The 25,000-nt window shown below is 39.6% G+C and overlaps 1 protein-coding gene across 3 annotated transcripts in view; it reads right to left on the reverse strand.

Annotated features, from left to right (window-relative positions):
* Positions 1-25,000, reverse strand: part of dock (SH2/SH3 adaptor protein dock) — a 164,663-nt gene that overhangs the window by 46,029 nt on the left and 93,634 nt on the right. The window contains exon 1 of one of the 3 annotated variants that reach the window (XM_067112804.1): positions 20,639-20,783. The exons of the other annotated variants lie outside the window; for them this stretch is intronic. The gene's annotated coding sequence lies outside the window, so the exon portion shown is untranslated. Of the gene's footprint in view, positions 1-20,638; positions 20,784-25,000 lie in introns of those variants that run through there. 3 annotated transcript variants of the gene reach the window in all.

The raw sequence follows: 25,000 nt of genomic DNA on the forward strand, positions 1-25,000 counted from the left end.
AGGCATATTGAAATTTTATGAGAGAGAGAGAGAGAGAGAGAGAGAGAGAGAGAGAGAGAGAGAGAGAGAGAGAGAGAGAGAGAGAGAGAGAGAGATACTGAAAACGAAGCTAGCCAGCGAGCGGAGACACAGAAATCCCTCTGTAACTCAGAGCAGAAGTCCATTAAAATCATCCGAATCGCCCTCCAAGGCTTTAGCTTAATGTCATCGACACCTAGGTACTCGTGCACTCGCGTCACAACACACGGCGTGATTGATCGCATTAGTAACGAAATTCCGAGATAATAATAGACGCAGTGGAATCCTGTTACGTTACTCACTTCGCGTTACTTAACATGTGGAACAGCAGTGTATAATGCGCCTGGTACAGACACCAACATAAATGATGCACTTGGTACAAACAGCAACATACATAGTGCGCTTGGTACTAAAACCAACATATATAGTGCGCTTGGTACCGACACCAGCATAATTATTTATACATGCCATGTGTAGATACTTTACCCTGTTTTAAAAAGCTAAAATATATATCTAGAACAATAAACAATATCAAGCGTAATCCTCTACTCATTTGCGATAGCAAACAAAAACTTTCATGAACGACTGTACAAAGCTAATCACAAAAAATATCAATATTCATTGCCAAGGTGAATTCAACCAACAGAAACCCCGATGAAAAAAAAAAAAAAAAGTGTGCCAACTAGCTAAGGGCAAAAAGGAGTCCGGGAGCGCCTGCCTACTAGTGCAGCAAGCACCGAACGCTTCCAGAATAACAAGACAGCCTCCGAACGAACGAGAACCTTCTTTGAATCATTGAGGAGATGAGGAGATAAAAGATGCAACGCATTCTTCATCAGTGAGTCTGCTCGTGCTTTCTTCACTCATCTCCGGGATGGTTATGAGTCACCTGGTGCTAAAGGTACCTGGCTGCCTCCTCCTCCTCCTCCTCCTCACCTGGTGCTAAAGGTACCTGGCTGCCTCCTCCTCCTCCTCCTCCTCACCTGGTGCTAAAGGTACCTGGCTGCCTCCTCCTCCTCCTCCTCCTCACCTGGTGCTAAAGGTACCTGGCTGCCTCCTCCTCCTCCTCCTCCTCACCTGGTGCTAAAGGTACCTGGCTGCCTCCTCCTCCTCCTCCTCCTCACCTGGTGCCAAAGGTACCTGGCTGCCTCCCTCCTCCTCCTCCTCCTCACCTGGTGCTAAAGGTACCTGGCTGCCTCCTCCTCCTCCTCCTCCTCCTCACCTGGTGCTAAAGGTACCTGGCTGCTGCCGCCTCCCCCTCCTCCTCACCTGGTGCTAAAGGTACCTGGCTGCTGCCTCCTCCTCCTCCTCCTCCTCCTCCTCCTCCTCCTCCTCCTCCTCCTCCTCCTCCTCCTCCTCCGATATGAGCAACAAGGGCGGAATATAGAGCTTAATGAACTTATCATTATGTTAAAGGTCTACCATAGTTGGAAAATCTGGTAAATAAACACATACTAGTTTTGGAGCCTAGAAAAACTCCTACATAGACAGTTGCTAGTTTTGGAGTCTAGAAAAATTCCTAAACTGACAGTTGCTAGTTTTGGAGTCAAGGCAAATTCCTAAAAATAAACAGTTGCTAGTTCTGGGGTCAGAAAATTTTCTATACAGTTACTAGTTGTGCAGTCTAGAAAAAATCCTAAATAAACAAGTTACTAGTTTTTGGAGTCTAGAAAAGCTCCTAAATAAACAGTTGTTTGTTTTGGAGTCTACAACAATTAAATAAATATAGTTTTGGAGTCTACAACAATTCATAAATAAATATAGTTTTAGAGTCTATAAAAATTCAAACGGGGAAAGAACGCTTATAAGGCCTGTCAGTTAGGCAACATTATAATGCACGATAAAATATGGAGATTTTATCCACAATAAAAATTCCCAGTGAGAGAGAGAGAGAGAGAGAGAGAGAGAGAGAGAGAGAGAGAGAGAGAGAGAGAGAGAGAGAGAGAGAACACATCCAGATTCAAGTAAAATGAGCCAAATGTAGAGATAAGCACCGAGCGCCATTATAACCGTGAGCTGTAGTCACAGTAACGTACTGAGAACATGACCCAATATCAGACTATCATAGAAATAATTCTTGACACTCAAATACTTTTTTTTAGATTCCTATGCCATTAGTGGCAGTTCCAAATTCTCTGAAGACACAAATATAAAATCTAAAACATCTGACAATGTGGACCCAGGGTAAATGGGGGAACATTAAAGAGATAATAAGATACTACATATCTGACATTCTCTACCTTCCCTTAGGCTCCCCTGTGCATTCCTCTTAAAATCCCCCAGCAAGTATCTGGACCTTTTCTTATGACCCTAACAAATAACTGACACAAAACCTCAAACATTTTCCTCTTTGAAACACTTAAGGAGTACATTTTTTGCCTGCCACAGTCACGAATACATCACTGGCACTTTCTCTTTTCTCTTATATGCCCCTATAACCACTAAGCCCTCTGCAGAACTTTCCGAAGTGCTGAGAAGGTCTGTAAGGACAAAGACAACTTGTCTATATGGATAAAGGTAATTTTTTTTTAACTTTCTGAGCAATTTTTCTAACGTTCTAAGTTTTTTCTAACTTTCTAGGTTATTTTTCAAACGTTCTAAATTATTTTTCTAAATTTCCAGGTTTTTCTAACTTTCTAGGTTATTTTTCTGTCTAAGTTTTTCTAACTTTCTAGGTTATTTTTCTAACCTTCTAAGTTATTTTTCTAAAAAGTTATTTTCTATCTTTCTGAGCTATTTTTCTATCTTTCCGAGTTATTTTTCTAACTTTCCAAGTTTGTCTAACTTTCTAGGTTATTTTTTTAACTTTCTACGTTTTTCTAACTTTCTAAGTTATTTTTCTAACTTCCTAAGTTATTCTTCTAACTGTCTAGTATTTTTCTAACTTTCTGAGCAATTTTTCCAACTTTCTAAGTGACGCCACAGGCGAAGCAGACGCCCCTTGGTAGATAGCGCTCCTCCGCCCAGCTATTCCGCGCCCCTCATGCACACAAATGACCTAGCAGGATGCCTGGCCTGGACTAAAAGATCTTTCGGTGAAAGACTTTTATATTTGGATGCAGGTCCACCAGCTCCCATTCGTCCTCCTAACATACGGATATTTTATGCCCTGTATATTGTAAGAGTGAAAGCAATACAAAATCAATACCATTTATAAGTAAGTATCTGTGAAGCACGGGGTGTCTAGAAACTCCTAATGTCTCATTAAGGACCATTAGGTTTCTAGATCCTCATCAATATCCAGTACATTAATCTGACCTTGTGTCCAGACGCCGGCGAAGATAACTACAGCTGTTCTTAGATAACATGGATATCTCATTCAGTGGCAGGTTTACAAAAACAAAACATACGCCGGCGAAGATAACTATAAGTGTTCTTTGATAACATGAATAACTCATTCATCGGCAGGATAAAAAAAAAAAAAACACCCGGAGAAGATAACAACTACAACTGTTCTCTGATAACATGAATAACTCATTCAGTGGCAGGTTAAAAAAAAAAAAAAAAACATACGCCTACGAAGATAACTATAACTGCACTTTGATAACATGAATAACTCATTCAGTGGCAGGTTAAAAAAAACAAGCTGGCGAAGATAACAACAACTGTTCTTTGATAACATGAACAACTCATTCAGTGGCAGGTTTGGAAAAAAATAAAACGGACGCAAGCGATTATAATAACTGTTCTTTGATAACATGAATAACTCATTTCGTGGCAGAAAAAAAAACAGACGCCGACAAGATAACAACATCAACTGTTCCTTGATAACATGAATAACTCATCCAGTGGCATATTTAAAAAAAAAAAAAAAAAGAGAGAGAGAAAATGAAATACCACAGTCCAGAAAGAGGGCGATGAAGTGATCATCCCGGAGGAGAACCCCGGCAACTCATCTTCTACATCAGGCAAACGGCCAAGGCCCAAATTTCTCCTCTTCCACTTCCGGGTCTGATGATGCTCCATTGAGCCGGCCGTGTAATCCTTTCTCCTTCGCCTTTTCCGTTCGTTTATAAGAGAGGAAAGAATGACTCCAGGCGAACGAAAGGAAAATAAAGGAAGGACGTCGACACTACGGGGGAAAAAATATGCGCTTGAATTTTCCTTCCGACTGACGGGCATTTACAGCCAATTATTATTATTATTATATTATTATTATTATTATTATTATTATTATTATTATTATATACTGTATATATATATACTTATATATACTGTATATGTATATGTATATGTATGTGTATGTATATATATATATATATATATATATATATATATATATTATTCGGAAGATTAACCCTATTCAATGGAACAAGCCCACAGGGATCCCTAACTTGGAATTCAGGCCTTCAAAGAATATGGTGTTCCTTCGAAAGAAGTAACAGAGGGTAAACAAATAAAAAAAAAATACGCCACAGATTCTTAGGCGCAATCGATTTTCTGTGCAGCCGCTACAGCGTATAATCAAGGCCATCGAAAAATAGCTCAATCTTTCGGTGGTCTCGGTATAATGCTGTATGAGCTGCCGCCCATGAAACTTTAACCACGGCACGGTGGTGGCCTATCCTATATCGTTGCCAGAAGCGCGATTATGGTTAACTTTAACCTTAAATAAAATAAAACTACTGAGGCTAGAGGGCTGCAATTTGGTATGTTTGATGACTGGAGGGTGGATGACCAACATACCAATTTGCAGCCCTCTAGCCTCAGTAGTTTTTAAGATCTCAGGGCGGACAGAGTAAAGTGCGGACGGACAGACAAAACCGGCACAATAGTTTTCTTCTACAGTAAACTAAAATGGGAAATACAGAAAGAGATGATCACTTATTATTAACACGGATAAATTAACAAACCAATAAATAAATATAAAAGTAAGTCAAGTATCAAAATACAAGTTGAATTGTATCTTCGCTTGAACTTCCAATTCGCTTTGATCGAGGGACTTTGGAGGGTAAAAGCATTTATTCACCAGATATTTAGAGTCCTCGATCTTCAAACAGTAGACGAAAAGAATCAATGGAAAGTAGACAAAAGATCAAAAGATACGAAATCTTTGAGATTTCTTTCGTCTCGCCAATCTGCATAAAAAAAACATAAGAGATGCAAAAGATGAATGCGACTCGCATTTTTTTTCTAGCACGGTGAACCCTCAGAAGATACCCATTCACGGCAGAGAGAGAGAGAGAGAGAGAGAGAGAGAGAGAGAGAGAGAGAGAGAGAGAGAGAGAGAGAGAGAGAGAGAAGCTAATGAAAAGGGTGTGAGCGAGCTGAGACTTATCATCCTTCACATCTTGAGAAAAGATTCTGTCGGCTACGAAAAACGAAACATGACTAAATAATTTAGACTAAATAATTTATACCAAATAATTTCATAATTTAGACTAAATAATTTAGACCAAATAATTTAGACATAAATAAATATATTAGATATTCGAGCTCAAACAAAAACCGGACGCAAGTTCCGACGATGAGACGTTCCTGTTGCTTGAGCAAGTCTCCTGAAGTGTCCTAATTAAAATTAACGTTCCAATACTCAATTCCCCTTACTAGGAAGCGCATGGAACGTCACAAAAAAACAAGTAAAAAATGCGCCGAAGTTTCTTCGGCGCAATCGACTTTTCCAAACAGCCGCTACATCGTATAATCAAGGCCACCGAAAGCAGACCTATCTTTCGGTGGTCTCGGTATAATGCTGTATGAGCCGCGGTCCATGAAACTTTAACCACGACCCGGTGGTGGCCTATTCTATATAGTTGCCAGAAGCACGATTATGGCTAACTTTAATCTTAAATAAAATAAAAACTACTGAGGCTTGAGGGCTGCAATTTGGTACGTTTGATGACTGGAGGGTGGATGGTCAACACGCCAATTTGCAGGCCTCTAGCCTCAGTAGTTTTTAAGATCTGAGGGCGGACAGATAAAAGTGTGGACAGAAAAAAGTGCGGACAGAAAAAAGTGCGGACAGAATAAAGTGCGGACAGTTTTCTTTTACAGAAAACTAATACATACATAAATAAATAAATAAATAAATAAATAAATAAGAAAGAACCGGGATGCAATTCCTCTTCTCCCATAAAGTGTGTCTCTGCCAAAGAACTTATAAACGGGTCAGGGATACACGGCCTGGGATACACGGCCAGGGATACACGGCCAGGGATACACGGCCGAGGGGGGAAAACGCTTTCGACAAGAAATGAACGGCTTCAATTAACGGGATGCTGCAAAAAGGTCGGTCACAGCTTCTCGCGACTTCAACAGGTATCCACAGCAACTCCATTTTTTTTTCCTAGGCTTCTTTGAGAGGAAGAAGACTCTTTACACATAGACAGACATCCATACATACATAATACACGGGCGTGTATACATACATTGCCTTTGGATTTTAGCACAATAATACTTGGGCCGAAGTATTTTGGATTTTTTTTTTATTTGCATTTGTTTACGTGTGTATATGAGTATCATATATATATACATATATATTATATATATATGTATGTATGTATGTATATATATATATATATATATATATATATATATATATATATATATATATATATATATATATATTATATAACTATTATATATGCATATATATATATACATATGGTTTTGGGGTAAAAGTTTTTCTTTTATGCAAATTTGTTGAATTCTATGAGTTTTTTGATTGTTGACCAACTTTTTATTAATTGGAGGATTCAGAAAATATTGTCAAATTAACAAGAAGTTGATCAACAATCAAAAGCCATAGAATTCAACGAAATTTGCACACACACACACACACACACACACACACATATATATATATATATATATATATATATATATATATATATATATATATATATATATATATATATATATATATATTTGTGTATAATAATATACAATATACAAAAATAACAAATGCAAATGAAAGGAAACTCCAAAATGCTTCGGCACAACTATTATTGTGCTAGATTCCAAAGGCAATCCGATCAACCGTTCAGAGGAAAATCCAGTTTTGGGATTCAAGGTCGGCTTACGTTTGAAGGCCGCAGACAGCAGACTGGGTCGGCCATATTGAGTCAACCCGGTTCTGACCTGTTCTAACAGCGAGTGCCTTTGTTTTCCATTCGACACTGGCGGCAGCGCGCGCGCACGCGTCAAAACACACGTTGAGCCTGTAGATTCAAACTGCAAGATCTTGTCCTTCGTCCTATTAATTGCAATTGTGATTCATTCTACTCATCCGGTTTTCGTTCTCGCATCCACCTCGGGGTGTAAAAATGTGACGGGTATGAAGAACATTCGCGTTTTTTTTTTAAATAATGATGAAATCTTCGTATCAAACTCTGATATACTGTTAGAAATATATTTAACAATCTTTTGCTGTACAAGAAAAACTCCTCTGACGATAAGGACTGTGGGTAGTACCCCAAAAGTATCACGTTTTTTTTCTTTTATTTCTAACATGTCGAGATTTAATACACAATAAAATGCTCCTATCTATTCTCATAATTTTCATACATAGCATAAGAACTATAATCATTATTAATTTCACAGGTCACTGCCAAAGCCAAACCAACGAACAGTCAATGCTTCTTTCTGAGAACTACAAATTCAATACACATTTATGACCTCTATTCGTAACGGGAGAGGAATACGGGATTTACCAGACTATGAGACAAAGAGACATAAATATGCTTTAATAACAAGATCACATCACTGCACACACTGTCAGTCTTGCTTGGTGAATACGAGATATGTCTATCCTGAACAGATATCCATGAGGTTCAATAAAGACACATTCTCAAACTAATTTATACATTAGGTATCCATTTTTCATACTTATCAAATTCAAGAGGCACTGCCGTAAATATATATCAATTACTCACGAGCATTAATCAAAATTATAACGTTTCAGAGAGGTATTTTAATTATATGACACAGCGAATCGAACAATACTTTCAATTCTCATCGCATGAAGAGCCTGTCCTTACTATTTCTTCCGTCTCAAAAAGGCTGTTTATTCTCACTTCACTCCTAGGAATATTCAAACCCTGAAGTAAAGGCAGCCGGCCCAGAATTACGACCAAAACGGCGTTTAATGTACTTCCGCATCAGGTTACAAAGGTCACCAACCCCATAATCCCAAATGACCTTCCAACAGTATCGTATCCAACCCCCTCAACCCCCACTCCCCTCCACCACCACCAACTCCTTCCTCCTGCAAAACGATCACCAACACTTGCTGAAATTGAATCCCAGAGAGAGAGAGAGAGAGAGAGAGAGAGAGAGAGAGAGAGAGAGAGAGAGAGAGAATCTTCTTGACACTTCCGAATGAGCCTTCATTAAAGGCTCCTGCACACCGCACCGTTCTTTCCAGAATTATTTCGTTTCACAGAGGCACAATGCTAATCACCGCCGGGGAAAACACAGCTCATTTGGCAGAACAAAGTCGGGAGGGAATCTCAGCTACCCTCCATTATATTCATACGCGAGGAGGAAAGAACGCCGAGAGGAGGGGGAGGGGGAGGGGGAAGGGGAGGGGAGGGGAGGCGAACAAAAACACAAAAGATGAGGCAACGACAACATTAACTACAATTTAGCGAAAATAATGCGTATTACGCGGGACAAAACCTGCGTCAAACGAATACTGATGATGATGATGATGATGATGAGCGTACATATGCAACTCCAGTTCAAAGACGGTGTAACAGAGAGAGAGAGAGAGAGAGAGAGAGAGAGAGAGAGAGAGAGAGAGAGAGAGAGAGAGAGAGGAAGAGGGATTCACATATTGATCCCGACGTGGCAACAAGGTCTGGGTCTGGAACCTTCATCCCCCCGCCCTACCCCGGCCAATGTCCTCCCGTTCCCCCTCCCGATATACGCCGAGCGATCCAGCTCAGCTGTTGCCCGCGGACCGCTTTACTTAATAACCCATTACCTGTCCCATGTTTGCCGGCCAAGTATATACTGTACATATACGCTTCCTAACCAATTCACCTACTTGGGAGCAAGGTCTAGACCTCGCTTGGGAGCCCCCTTGACTGACCAAGTACGGCACAACCCGTCTTGACCTCTTCGAAGTTCGTCCGTGGTTAACGCCACTTCCGAAGATTTGGTGGTTCAAACTTCTCTGCCAAGAGCAGTTGCAAAAAATAACGACACTTACGTAATGATGACGAAAAGGCAACAGTTTCTCACTTCACACTCTGGCTGACAAACTTCGGGGATAACTTTTCAAAGCAGACAAAGAAACTACGAAAGAAAGCAACTTTAGCTTAAGAAGTTCCTCGGCCCAAGCCTTTTCACAGCTTTCTGAGACGTTTTCAAAGGGAAGTGATACATTTCAGACTACTTAAGGCCACTCTCCCTAAGCATGTTGCAACAATGTTGAGCAATATCTCTCTCTCTCTCTCTCTCTCTCTACGGGTATAAGGATCAAGTTTTTCATTCCAACATAAACCAGTGACATATGCTAATTTATTTGGTAGGGCCAGGTTACTAAAAAATTTGCACGAATAATCTTATATTACTAATAGCGAAAAACTGCACAAACTGGGAGAGAAAAATAAAAAAAAAAACGAGTTTGAAAGTGTTTGTCAGAGGAGAAGGTTTAAAGTTCATTTTCTTTAACAATATCCATCCAGTCAACGAGGCTTGTTCATGCGACTCTTTAAAGTTGTCATGTCAAAAGAACGCTGTATCGGACATCCCATACGTTTCCTAAGTCTGAAAAAACGTTTTGAGATTAAACGGTTCCGATGTTAGAAAATACGTTTTTAAAATGCGTTTTTAAGATTAAGCGGTTCCGATGTTAGAAAATACGTTTTTAAGATTAAACGGTTCCCATGTTAGAAAATACGTTTTTAAGATTAAACGGTTCCGATGTTAGAAAATACGTGAAATTACACGTTTCCCATGTTAGAAAAAACGTTTTGAGATTAAACGGTTCCGACGGTAGAAAATACGTTTATACGATTAGACGGTTCCGATGTTAGAAAAAACGTTTTGAGATTAAACGGTTCCGATGTTAGAAAATCCGTTTATATGATTAGACGGTTCCGATGTTAGAAAATACGTTTTGAGATTAAACGGTTCCAATGTTAGAAAATACGTTTTTAAGATTAAACGGTTCCGATGTCAGAAAATACGTGAAATTACACGTTTCCCATGTTAGAAAAAACGTTTTGAGATTAAACGGTTCCGACGGTAGAAAATACGTTCATAAGATTAGACGGTTCCGATGTTAGAAAAAACGTTTTGAGATTAAACGGTTCCGATGTTAGAAATTCCGTTTATATGATTAGACGGTTCCGATGTTAGAAAATACGTTTTGAGATTAAACGGTTCCGATGTTAGAAAATCCGTTTATATGATTAGACGGTTCCGATATTAGAAAATACGTTTTGAGATTAAACGGTTCCGATGGTAGAAAGTACGTTTTTAAGACTAGACGGTTCCGACGTTAGAAAAAACATTTGGAGATGTCTTCGAAGACAGAAAATGCGATTCAAGATCAAACGTTCCAAATACCTCCATACCTCATACTAACTGAAATACAGGATATCACCGTTACAAAAACTTACAAAAGTCAACGGAACACAGAAATTGTGTGAAAAACAAAACGGCATTTAAATCAAGTTTGTTGTACTGGGAGCTGACACCAACAACAGCCTGTATTTCAATATTATTTTCAATTTGTTAATAATAATACTGTTATTATTCAGATGCACCCTATTCACATGGAACAAGCCCAAAGGGGCCACTGACTTGAAACCCAAGCTTCCAAAGAATATGGCGTTCATTAGGAAGTAAGAGACGGTAAAATACAGAAAGAAGAGATCTCACTTATTAAAGAGAAAAATAAGTTAAAAAATTAATAAAAACATAAAAATGTATTCAAATGAAAGGAGAACAGCACTTGGGCAGTAAGATAGCGACGCATTGCATAATATGAAACCAAACAAGTAACAAGTGTATGAATGGGACGGAACATGAAGATTTGGGCACACTGCCAAGCACTAGGACCCACTCGGTTATTCAGCGCTGTGGCGAGGAGCAATGAAAATGAGAGAGGAAAAATAGTAACTTAAAAATACAGTTTCTAAAGATGATCAATGTTTGAAAAGGTAATAATCAAGAAATTTAATTACTAATACGATTAAAATTGCGAAAAAATAAGATTAATAAAAAGGTCAAACTTGCCCGATCTTTTCATAACAACCAGAAGCCTCTAAAAAATTAATAACTGGGCAAACATCTATGTTGTCCCATAAAACACCAAAGATGGTTCAACATGCATGAAAAACCAAATGCTATAAAATATATTCATACATTATTTAGGTGGCTAAAATCTTTACTTTCGTTATTTATTATTCCGAGTAAGGAAAATAAGTGCTTGACGAGATTTCTTGAGATGATGAAAAGCCATACCCATGAGAGAAACCTGGGTATGGGGGTAAATGAGCAGTGCCCTTACGGTAGTTCCACATGAACGTTTAGATCTCGTGAACCAGTTTCTGACAAGGATTCGATTCATACAATTAAGAGAAACTGCATTTCAGCCTAAGAATGTTATCGAATCTTACCTAGTAGCTACGTCATATATATATATATATATATATATATATATATATATATATATATATATATATATATATATATATGATGTATATAAATGTATACATTTGTGTATATATATACTGTATATAAATGTATACATTTGTGTATATATAATTATATATATATACTGTATATAATGTACACATTTGTGTATGTGTATATATATATAATGTTAATCTATGAGAGAGAGAGAGAGAGAGAGAGAGAGAGAGAGAGAGAGAGAGAGAGAGAGAGAGAGAGAGCTCAAGTCAGCCGAAAACACGTCTCCTAATTATCCTCATTAGCTAAAGAAACGTAACAACTCATTGACAGCGAAATCTGATCCAGTCGAAGGAAACCACTTGAGAGACTGAGTTTTCTTCTCTCTCTCTCTCTCTCTCTCTCTCTCTCTCTCTCTCTCTCTCTCTCTCTCTCTCTCTCTCTCTCTCGTCACTCCTAGTAAAAAGCTGCTCTGGGTACGAAAGTTCAACGGAGGATAGCATGACTGGTTATACAGAGTAGCAACAATTATATAACATAAAAACATTTTATATACATAAATAAATATATATATAATTATATATATATATATATATATATATATATATATATATATATATATATATATATAAATAAATATATAGATAGATAGATAGACAGAGAGCTGTTGCTACACTGTATGTCTGGTTAAGCTATGCTCCGTTAAACTTGGTAGCCAGATATATATACAGTATATATATATAATATAGATATCTATATACATATATATACATATATAAATATATATATATATATATATATATATATATATATATATATATATATATACATAATATATACTGTATATATATACACACATACATATATAGTGCAGAGAGAGAGAGAGAGAGAGAGAGAGAGAGAGAGAGAGAGAGAGAGAGAGAGAGAGAGAGACCTAACCAATAATCAAATCTTTCATAGAGACGATACAACAACAAAAAAACAAGGCAAAAATTCTAAAAACATGAACAAGAGCCCGTGTCATACGCAAAAATTCTATCAATACAACACCGTGCAAAAGACTATTCACTACAGCTAAGTAAACTGCAGATTCCTTGAAGTAAGTAGAAAATAAATAGGTCTCTTTCAAAATATGAGTGAGGGTGAAAAAAAGAGATGAGTATATTTATGTGTGAGAAGAAACAGAGTTGAGTATATTTATATGAGCTTGTTGTGCTACGCGCGCTGGAGCCCGGGGCTATTGTCTCCCCTACCCTCCCGATCCCATACCTACCCTGCCCCCACCCGGGGTGGACAAACAGGTTTGGAGTAGGAGGGTGGACGTCTCCCCTACCCTTCCGTTCCCCTATCTACCCCGCCCCACCCAGGGCGGACAAACAGGTTTGCAGGAGGATGGTGGATGTCTCCCCTGCCCTCCCGCTTTCCCTACCTACCCCACTCCCACACAGGACGGACAAACTGGTTTTCAGGAGGAAGGTAGATATCTCCCCTAACCTCCTGTTCCCCTACCTACCACGCCCCACCCAGGGTGGACAAACCGGTTTCCAGGGGGTGGGTGGCTGTATCATGTCTCCCTTACTGTCACCCGGGGCAAGACAAACAAGATCAGGTCCTCTCGGGTTTTATTATTATAGACAGATAGTTCAAAACCTAATAACAACTTTTTAAAACAGTTTGAGACACAGAAACCCTACAAAGTTTACAGGTGATATAAGTTAAACATTTGGAATCAAATAACCGCCCGGGAGCTCTAAAACTCCAGGTATACCCAAAGAGAGACTTTTATTGCGCGGGGAGAGAAGGAGGCTCTTGCAAAAAAGCAATCTTTCCCCACTCGACGAGATTCAACAAAAAGGAAGCGATGTCATGTATTGCAACGTCGGTGAATAGCTCTAGGAAAAAGAAATGTCCTCTCTCTCTCACACACACAATATATATATATAAATATATAAACTGTATATTATATATATACATATATACATACATATATATATATATATATATATATATATATATATATATATATATATATATATATATATATATATATATATATATATATATATATATATATGTGATAATCTAACAGGTGACAGAACCAGAGAAAGAGCAAAACAATGGTAAAGCCACTTTCACATTTCAACTGCAGCATAGTGGATGAATCTTTGGTGCACAATACTTCCATATATATATTTTATATACACACACACACACACATTATATATATATATATATATATATATATATATATATATATATATATATATATATATATAATGCATGCAACCATAGGTCCATAAGAACACTTTCTTCTGCGAAAAACCTAATGGAAATCTATAGTCTGTCCAAATTTAAAAGGAGTTAAAGACGTTCCTCTTCATAATCCCGCGTCACCCTCCTTACAAAGAGCACTATCCGCACACCAATTTTAATTTTTAGTTTTTTATGTCCGCCCCCAGATCTTAAAAACTACCCAGGCTAGAGGACTGCAAATTAGTATGTTGATCATCCACTCTCCAATGCAAGTGGTTGTTTGTAAATTAAATTGGTCAAATCGCAGCGTCCCGTTGTTTATCATAAAAAATAAATGATGCACATTCATCAAATATATCGACTCCTTTCAGATGGTAAAGAACACGTCATGAACTTCTCGTAAAGCTCCATATGCAATCCCCACATCATTATATGAAGACCTGGGAATAGAGTCTACCACATGAAAATCACAAACGAAAAATAAGATATATTGCAAAAGAATTTAATGTTCCTTTCCCAAAGGTGTAGCAAATAATGATGATAATGGACTACGTCAGTTCTAAAAAGAGCTGGGGGTTCTGATAACAAAAGCGATACAAGAAAATATAGCAAATATCCACAGTCATTTTAATAGCAACTACTGAATTCTAGCAGGCTAATGACACGCAACCAACCAGCCTACACCATTAACTAGAAACTTATTAAACAGCAGAAAATTAGTTTAATCACAGCAAAGCGGATTAAGGAGCGAGTGTATCAGAGCAAAGCGGATTAAGGAGTGAATGTATCATCAAGTAAATATTGATAAAAATAACACTTAAGTTTCATTTCTCTTTACATCCTATGCTCATACATTCCTTTTTATACAATAATGATCTCGACGAAAAGTGGAAACTCAGGATGCTGACAGAACTAATATTAGCAATACTACGGGAGACATTATGATTTGATACAATGTCCTTAAGGTTAGATATCACATATTCAAGAAAACTACTTTTATCCTTAGGAAACAGAAATAAAACTTTAATGTGATTTAACACGGCCAAAAAAGTATCATCATGAACGGAATATGAATTAATGCAAGATCAAAATACAATACAGACAAATCTGAGGTGGAAATCTGACTAACATTCAAATCAATATAAAAAAATGATAAACATAATTACGGATTGCGAACTTATTTTTGCGACTGATGAATTTAATAACTTTATCCTGGGAGGTGGTAATTGATATACACTCATACAACGCTACCAAAGCTCTCTCTCGCTCTCTCTCTCTCTCTCTCTCTCTCTCTCTCTCTCTAAGTTCTTCAATCTGTGGGTAGAGCTTTCGGCTAGCACGCTGTTGGCCCAACGTTCGACTCTCCGACCGACCAATGAAGAATTAGAGGAATTTATATTTCTGGTGATAGAAATTCATTTCTCGTCATAACGTGGTTCGGATTCCACAATAAGCTATAGGTCCCGTTGATAGGTAACCAGTTGGTTCTTAGCCACGTAAAATAAATCTAATCATTCGGGCCAGCCCTCTCTAGGAGAGCTGTTAATCAGCTCAGTGGTCTGGTTAAACTAAGATATACTTAACCTAACTCTCTCTCTCTCTCTCTCTCTCTCTCTCTCTCTCTCTCTCTCTCTCTCTCTCTCTCTCTCTTAGATTTCAGGAATCCCGACAGTCCTGATCATCACACACAGTGAAAAGGTGATTCTTCCTTCTTCAGAGACTTGAAAGGAGGCTGCCTTTGGAAACACCTGATACACTGTACATCTTCCCATCTATGTGTATGTTTATGTAACCTAATACATATTTATGTAACCTAATGTAGAGCATAAGACAGTGTAAATAATTCACGTACAAATAAAAGAATCTACATCTTATCTGTCGCTACTACTTTTTGGGAAACAAGTTGATGTTTCTTTCCAAACGAGGCTTGATCATTAGGACGTCAAAGAAATCTCGTTCAATATGTAATTACATCTTATCATTACCTACAGAGTGGAAATTTATCCTCGGTTACATTCAATTATGACATACTCGAGTACAAATGCTACGTAGCTGATGTTAATATATTAATAAATCTCAAAAATAAAGCAAAACTTCACTGGAAGTCTTAATGGTGATCTTCCTATTAATGAAATTTTGAACTATCTCTCTCTCTCTCTCTCTCTCTCTCTCTCTCTCTCTCTCTCTCTCTCTCTCTCTCTCTCTCTCTCTCTCTCCTTTTAATGACTGTTTAAACGTGATAGCAAATACAATTCTCTAAATATCCTGAAGGCTGCCTACTTATCTAACGACCAAGTCAAGAGACAAAAATGCAATTAAGTAACATGACGCAATCAGACATGCTTCATTTTCATGCTGTGGGTTCATCCTGCTCTCTCTCTCTCTCTCTCTCTCTCTCTCTCTCTCTCTCTCTCTCTCTCTCTCTCTCCAGACGCACACACCCACACCTGATGGGCCATTCCAGCACGACCCCTCTCGATCTCCAGCAGGTGTGTCGAGAACCCGACCGAATCTCGTCAAACCACCAACCCACCAACGCATATCCGCTTGACCGGATCTGAGCGCCTGCTAATTTCATCTCGTAAAACTTCATCCCTCCCCTCCCCCCACCACCACAATCCCCTCTAAAAGAGAGACAGGTGGGAGTGGGAGGGGGGGGGCTTATGTCGACCAGCCTCCTTTAGAAAATCTTGAACAAATGGGCAGCATAATTAACGAATGGGTTAATATACTGGTGCTTGCGTCGTGTTCACAATAGTTATGAGACGATGAATTCTTTTTGCCGTCTTCACCACCTGTATAATGAGAGAGAGAGAGAGAGAGAGAGAGAGAGAGAGAGAGAGAGAGAGAGAGAGAGAGGACGGCGGGGAGACAGAAGGAGACATCAGTCAGATAAACCGGTGTTTATCATTCACGTCACACAGGGACCTCGTATGTTACCAAGCAGGGTAGTCGCATCCTTAACACCACGGCACACAGAATATAAACAAGCCTACAGCCACGCATTACAGATACATAACACTCACCTGATGACGGACAGTTCATTCGTCACCCATATCAATGAACGACAAAAGGAACGACCTCCTCCCATCTGAAACCTGACCAGGCCGGCACGAGACTGTGTATATTTATTGTTTTTAAAACGAAGCGAGGACAAAAGTACAATTACCCACTTTGGATAATGAAAGGAAATGGCTAAACTTGCGGAGTGTATCCTGAATACTCGGGCTGTGATGTCACGACTAATTTCAGCCTTGGACGTTGTCTTTGACCGAAATGAACGCACGCAGGATGTTCAATAGACATCGCCCGTTTTATAAACGCAGCCAGAATGAACGCAACTCATTTAAAAAGTACTGAGACCAAACTGGAGAGAGGGATTACTTGGCAGCAATTCTTGAAATAAATGCCTCTGGGGGGAGAAAGTTCTGTTCATGTTATGTATCGTGTGATAAGAACGAGTGAAAATATTCTGGAGAGAGAGAGAGAGAGAGAGAGAGAGAGAGAGAGAGAGAGAGAGAGAGAGAGAGAGAGAGAGAGGTAAGTTCGTAATCTGAGTAACTTCAGTGCTACGGAAATATTTCTAGTTCATATACAATACAGATGTCTCTAAAATGTGCAACACAACCTAATACTTATTCCGTGAGATTGAAAACCACAAGGAGTAGTAATAGTAATCTGAAGTCTCTGGAACGGCACTCTAAGAATAATCCAACTTTAAAATCACTTAATATCATCTATTATTATTAATCACTCTAAGTACAGGTCTTCAGTTTTTTTTCAGATTCTCTCTCTCTCTCTCTCTCTCTCTCTCTCTCTCTCTCTCTCTATATATATATATATATATATATATATATATATATATATATATATATATATATATATATATGATAAAGTTAACTATATAAACTAAAACGGCAGTGAAGGTTTTCTGAATGATAGCTGACAACACGGCTTATTTTTCTTTTACAAAATATGGCAGGGCTATCACACACACACACACACACATCAACACCACAAACAAGCGGAAGTTCCACACTGTAAGGCAAATCCAGTCTCAACCTTCTTTCAAAACTTATATCGGGTCTGTGTGTTCCGAGCATGCAAAAAAAAAAAAAAAAAAAAAAAAAAAAAAAAAAACTATACGAAGGGAATGATGGTCGAAGGTCAACTCCTGAGGCCAACTCTTCCTCCTAGAGGCAGGATATATTTCCAGACCCTCCCCTCCAGGATATATTTCCAGACCCTCCTCTCCAGGATGTATTTCCAGACACTCCCCTCCAGGAAATATTTCCAGATCCTCTCCACCAAGCTATATTTCCAGATTCTCTCCGCTAGGATATATTTCCAGACCCTCTCCTCCAGGATATATTTCCAGACTCCCCCCTCCAGGATAGATTTCCCAGACTCTCCCCTCCAGGATGTATTTCCGGACCTTCTCCTCCAGGACATATTTCCAGACCCTCTCCTCCAGGATGTATTCCCAGACCCTCTCTTCCAGGATATTTTTCCAGATCCTCTCCTCCAGGATATATTTCTAGACTCTCTCCTTCAGGATATATTTCCAGACCCTCTCGTCCAGGATATATTTCCAGACCCTCTCCTCCAGGATATATTTCCAGACCTCCTCCAGCATGTATTTCCAGATCCTCTCCTCCAGGATATATTTCCAGACCCTCTCCTTCAGGATATTTTTCCAGACCCTCTCTTCAGGATATATTTCCAGACCCTCCCCTCCAGGATATATTTCCAGACCTTTTCTTACAGGATATATTTCCAGACCCTCTCCCCAAGGATATATTTCCAGACCCTCCCCCCCCGGATATATTTCCAGACCCTCTCCCCAAGCATATATTTCCAGACCGTCTCTTCCAGGATACTTTTCCAGACCCTCTCGTCCTTCGCTGGGAGACGTTGAAGGAGGCCTCTCCAGACTGAAAGAATCCTACAGACACCACACCCAACCTCATTCATTCTTTTAGCCCGAGTCTCCCTTGGGGGGAAAACGAGAGCAGTTGGAGGAGGAGGAGGAGGAGGAGGAGGAGGAAGTGGGTGTGAGGATCGAGGCTGTGGGCTGTGGGAGGAGGAGGAGGAGGAGGAGGAGGAGGAGGCTGAAGAAATGGTGGGAGCTGGAGTTGGGAGGGCTAAGTAGATGGGTTTCTAGCTGGTTACCTAACCAGAAGTTTCTGCTCCCAGGAATAAAAGTAACATTTGGGTCACGCCATAAATGCTCTCATGTGGACTTTACTACAGAGTTAAGGGAAGGGAATAACAAAAGATAAAATAATATAATACTTTATCATTAAAGACATGACGATGATAACGGCCATCACCAATAACCCGACTACCTAAGGCAGCGACTTTGTAATACTGGCCAATGTTTACGTGTTGCGTGTGTAATGGCGGTGCTATTAGAAATAAAAAATGGGGGGGAGACATATGAATAACGAACGCACAACAGAGATGGGAAAGATTATTAAAGACGGGTACTGTACAACCACCCTTCTCTCATGTCCCCTGATGAGACTTTGCAGCAAAACAAAAGAACTGCCCCACTGAGGCTCCCCTGGCTGGCCCTTTTGATCGTCCAGGACTTATGCAGAGACAGACAGACAGACAGACATAAAACTGCATGTGTATGCATTAGGAGGGATCTCTCTCTCTCTCTCTCTCTCTCTCTCTCTCTCTCTCTCTCTCTCTCTCTCTCTCTCAGCAATCTTATTTTTTCTACAATCTCTGACCTACAGTTACTCCAACTGTAAACCTCTTTCTCTCACTTTCTCATTCCAACGATAAGTGTTTCTCTCTCTCTCTCTCTCTCTCTCTCTCTCAGCAATCTTATTTTTTCTACAATCTCTGACCTACAGTTACTCCATCTATAGACCTCTTTCTCTCACTTTCTCATTCCATCGATAAGTGTTTCTCTCTCTCTCTCTCTCTCTCTCTCTCTCTCTCTCTCTCTCTCTCTCTCTCTCTCTCTCTCTCTCTCTCACGCATTCATTTAGCCTTATCGGATTACGTACCATGAGGCTACAACAAAAATGGAATCGTGACTTCCTTCTTACGAAGGCTTTGCCTAAGGGTAATGACATCACAGTCATCCAGGATAAACAGCTACCATGAATGTCACCTCCTTGGTATATATATATGTACATGTGTGTATATATATATATATATATATATATATATATATATATATATATATATATATATATATATATATATATATATTGGAGGTCGTCTCGGAGGAAATTCTTTTGGGGATGATTGTCTCCAAACTCATATTAGATTAAGACTGAAGCCATCTCCCAAAACCCCCCTCCCCAATCTCGAGTCCCCTTCCCTTATTCTAACCCCCCTCCCCAATCCCTTCCACCGAAAACCCCCCAGCCGGAATGTTGTACGCTAGTCCAGCCACGCCCCCTTCGGGATTCCCAGTGACACATGGAAGCCTTCCAGCCAGCATCCTGCAAGGGTGCCAGATCCTAAACACCATAAGGAGGGCCATTAACTGAGGGCCATTAACTGAGGGCCATTGACTGAGGGCCACTGACTAAGGGCCACTACTGCCCGTCAATGGTCCTGTTACATAAGTGTCTCACTGAAAAAAAAAAGTGGGAATTGTCACTTTCATCTCCTGAGGGAGGTGCCACAGTGCCTCTCCTGTATATACACACACACGATCCCGACCGAAAGGCCTCTTTGCACTGGGGAGGAAATAGAGCAACTGGGCTTTGGGGAGCGTCCGCCGGATCTTTATCACAACACCACCACCACCGACTTCGTCAGGAGACTGGAAAGGTCCTCCTCCTCCTCCGAAGGCGACGAACGAGCTCGCTTCCTCTTTCAACACCCACAGAACCAAGACTGAGAGATGGGAGGAGGTTGCTGCTGCTGCTGTTGCTGCTACTGAAGCTCCTCCTCCTCCTCCTCCTCCTCCGCCTCGTCCTCCTCCTCCTCCTCCTCCTGCCGCGGCTGCTGCCACCACCAACACCGTCATCACCACCACCACCACCACCTCCACAACCGCCCTACCTCCACTTCCAACACCATAACCAACTCCTCCACCATTATTCTCTCTCTCTCTCTCTCTCTCTCTCTCTCTCTCTCTCTCTCTCTCTCTCTTCCACATACCGCGCACTCTCACCACCACACCCTTTCGTTCTTTCCCATTTTCCATCTTCGTTTCTCTCTCTACCTTCACTCAAGTTATTATTCACCTCCTCTTTCTCTCCCTCGGCACCTAACCCATCGAATGTCCGTTCGAACCGAGACTGTTCATTTTCGAAAGGCCTGTCTATCCCTAAACCGAAAACTTCTGTCAATCGAGACTTTTTTGAAAATTAATTTTTGTCCCTACTTTAAAGGCATATCAATTTCCACGAGAGAATCTTCACGCTGGTCCGTCAGAGGGACCGTCTCTCTCTCTCTCTCTCTCTCTCTCTCTCTCTCTCTCTCTCTCTCTCTCTCTCTCTCCTTTTCCCCTTTAATAGTGTTGGTGTTCTGCCCATCCCTTTCCCAACAGCTTTGTCCTTACCTTTGTTTCTCCTACACAAAGCTCACACATACATGCTCACACACACACACACTCACTGGAAGAGGGGCTTTTGTGTCTGTGTATAAATACACTCGTCTATACAACCAAATGTTCACTGCAACATGAGCATATGCTGACATACATACATACATACATACATACATCCCATTACTTATTACCACTGGCAACTCACTGTACACTGCATTTCTGATTCTGCTTATAAGATAAACAACTCAGTGCAGATATATATATATATATATATATATATATATATATATATATATATATATATATATATATATATATATATATATATATATACATATATATATATATATATATATATATATATATATATAAAGATAGAGAGACAGACTGATAGATAAGATACCACCAGGCGCCCATTCATCCCCATAAACCTCCTCTACAGATAGATTCCTTCGAAATTGAATTCCCTTCCACAATCAGGCAGGGGAAAGGGTGCCTTTGGCTGACGCTAATTTCCAAACAGGTTGCCATACGCATTCTCCGAAAAAAGGCCGTTTTCACTTCTAAATATAGCTGCGTCCTCGCCCCTACGCATAAATAATTTCCCCCCCCCCCGCTAAACACCGACGTGCAGTCGGAATTATTCGCTACGCGGGAGGGGAGGTACCGACCCGGGCCACAAAATTTGATTAGGCAGTGTTTACCAGGTCAATGAATGCTCTCACGTGAACGAGGAGGAATAAAGACTAGTTTTATTTTTATTTTTATTTTTTTTTATTCTTTCTCATTCATTACTTTACTTTGCGGCGCTTATAAAGCCGGTAATTCGCTTCAAATGTCAAAAAGGATTAAGTAAAAACACTGCCGAGTATAAAGCATACTTTTTTTTTTTTTAATTCTCCTGAATTTCAAAGCATGGTTATGAAATCCATACTTGTAACGTCTCTCTCTCTCTCTCTCTCTCTCTCACTTTGGAGGACAAAGTACGGGAACACAAGGGCCCGAATATCACACAATCAAGAGAGTTCATGCAAGGCAGAAGTGAACGGCGCATTGCGTGTGAGGGGATTCATCGTGACGCTTATGAGCCTTCTGTGTCAGTATAAGAAACTGCTTAAGGTCTTATATTGTTTATATATACATATATATATATATATATATATATATATATATATATATATATATATATATATATATGTATATATTGTATATAAGTATATATTTATATGTGTACATATATACAGTACACATACATATATAAATATATACTATTATACTATTTAATAAATAAACATATATATATATGTATATACTGTATATATATATTATATATATATATATATTTTATATATATATATAGTATATATATATATATTATACAACTTTTGTTTCAGACAAAACACTTAAATATCTATCACCACACATACAAACTAATCACACCGTACTATACATATACACATACACACACTCACAAACATTACACAAACAACTCACATACAGGCAAACCCTTTTATTCCATCAAGAACCTGGAAAATCACGAAGTCCAAAAGGCTTCTTTTATTTAGCTTCGGGAATTTGTTCGCTAATTGCAAACTCCTGCGTGACACGCTCTCTCTCTCTCTCTCTCTCTCTCTCTCTCTCTCTCTCTCTCTCTCTCTCTCTCTCTCTCTCTCTTCCGTATTCATTCGCGTTTCTTGGCACGCCAATACGTCTACTTAAACTTATATTTTATCGATTTTGGCTTTCCACGCGACGTCGCTTGATGCTTCTGTTAGCACTGTTTCTAGTTCATCATTATTATCAATTTCGTCCCTTTTCATATATTCGTCAACGGAAGTTTTATACTAAATTCGTAAAATGACCTCAAGTACATGGTTTCACAATTACAATTTATTTATTTATTTATTTATTTATTTATTCTTTTACAAATTTTACACCTCTTCATTCGACACTCAGCCCACTGAACACACACACACACACAAATTCACCACAGCACAGAAAGCACCACAGAGCCAAGAGCGAGAAGGCGGGTTGCTTGCGTGTGTGTTTGTTTGTGGGAGGGGGAGAGAAACAGAGAGAGGTAGAGGGTAGGGGGAGGGAAGGAGAATTCAGGGGAAGGGGGGGAAGGAGAGGAACATCAAGGAAACGTCGCATAGCGTGATAGGTGGGATCTTGCCTTCAGAATCAGAGAGAATCATCAAACAAGCGGTTAATTCAATCCTTGCGGTACTGCTTGTTGTCAGACTGGAGAGTGAATGGAAGGTGGACACTCGCAATAAGAGATATACAGTATACATTGAATACAGAGTTTAGGCCAAAGCACTGGGGCCTATGAGGTCATTCAACGCTGGAAAGGAAATTGAGAGTGGGTAGCTCTGAAAGGTGTAACAGGAGGAAAACCTCAAAGCAGTTGCACTATGGGACACTTGGTAAGAGAGGGTGGATAGCAAGATGGAATAAACATAATATGAATGGAGGTACAGTAAAAGGAATGAAAGGGGTTGCAGCTAGGGGCCGAAGGGACGCTGCAGAGAACCTAAGTAATGTCTACAGTGCACCGCATGATATGCACTGACGGCACTGCCCGCCTACGGGAAATAAAAAAATATATAAAACTATACAAATCGGAGCTAATTCCCGTAGGGGAGAAGTGCCGTCAGTGCATATCATGCGGTGCACTGTAGGCATTACTTAGGTTCTTTGCAGCGCGCTTTCGGCCCCTAGCTACATCGCCTTTCGTTCCTTTTACTGTACCTCCTCTCATATTCTCTCTCTTCCATCTTCCTTTCCTCAACCCTCTACTAACAATTGATTCATAGTGCAACTGCGAGGTTTTCCTCCTGCTAGCTACAACCCCTTTCGTTCCTTTTACTGTACCTCCTTTCATATTCTCTTTCTTCCATCTTACTTTCCTCAACCCTCTCCTGATTCATAGTGCAACTGCGAGGTCTTCCTCCTGATACACATTTTAAATTTTGTACTGTCAGTTTCCGTTTCAGCGCTGAATGAACTCAGAGGTACCAGAGCTTGGTTGGCCTAAATTCTACATTCAGTTCTATACATTCTTACTCGGGGCTGAGATCTTCCCGCTTCTAACCGATTCCAACCAGATTTCTTCTTCTCTCTGGATATTCAGGAGTCTTGTTCAGCCCCTTCAAGATGAACAACAACACGAACTAATGGCCATGCCATCATTATGGATGATAAAATATACTTCAGCTCCGGACCTCAAAACCATCGTTTATTATCGTCCAGCTATCTGAGACTATATAAGCTACATGCTTGGCTATCATCCTATTATCTAGAGAGAGAGAGAGAGAGAGAGAGAGAGAGAGAGAGAGAGAGAGAGAGAGAGAGAGAGAGAGAGAGAGAGAGAGAAATATCAACACACAGTTACGTGTGAAACAGGAATATATTTCTGACTCACATCAGGATCGAACCCAGGTCTTTTAGATGAAGCACCAGCGCTCTGGTCTTTCATTTGAAAGACCTGGGTTGATCCTGATGTGAGTCAGAAATATATACGGTGTATATATACATATATACAGTATGTATATATGTATATATATATATATATATATATATATATATATATATATATATATATATATATGTGTG

Source organism: Macrobrachium rosenbergii, chromosome 12 (assembly GCF_040412425.1).
Source record: "Macrobrachium rosenbergii isolate ZJJX-2024 chromosome 12, ASM4041242v1, whole genome shotgun sequence".
Lineage (NCBI taxonomy): Eukaryota > Metazoa > Arthropoda > Malacostraca > Decapoda > Palaemonidae > Macrobrachium > Macrobrachium rosenbergii.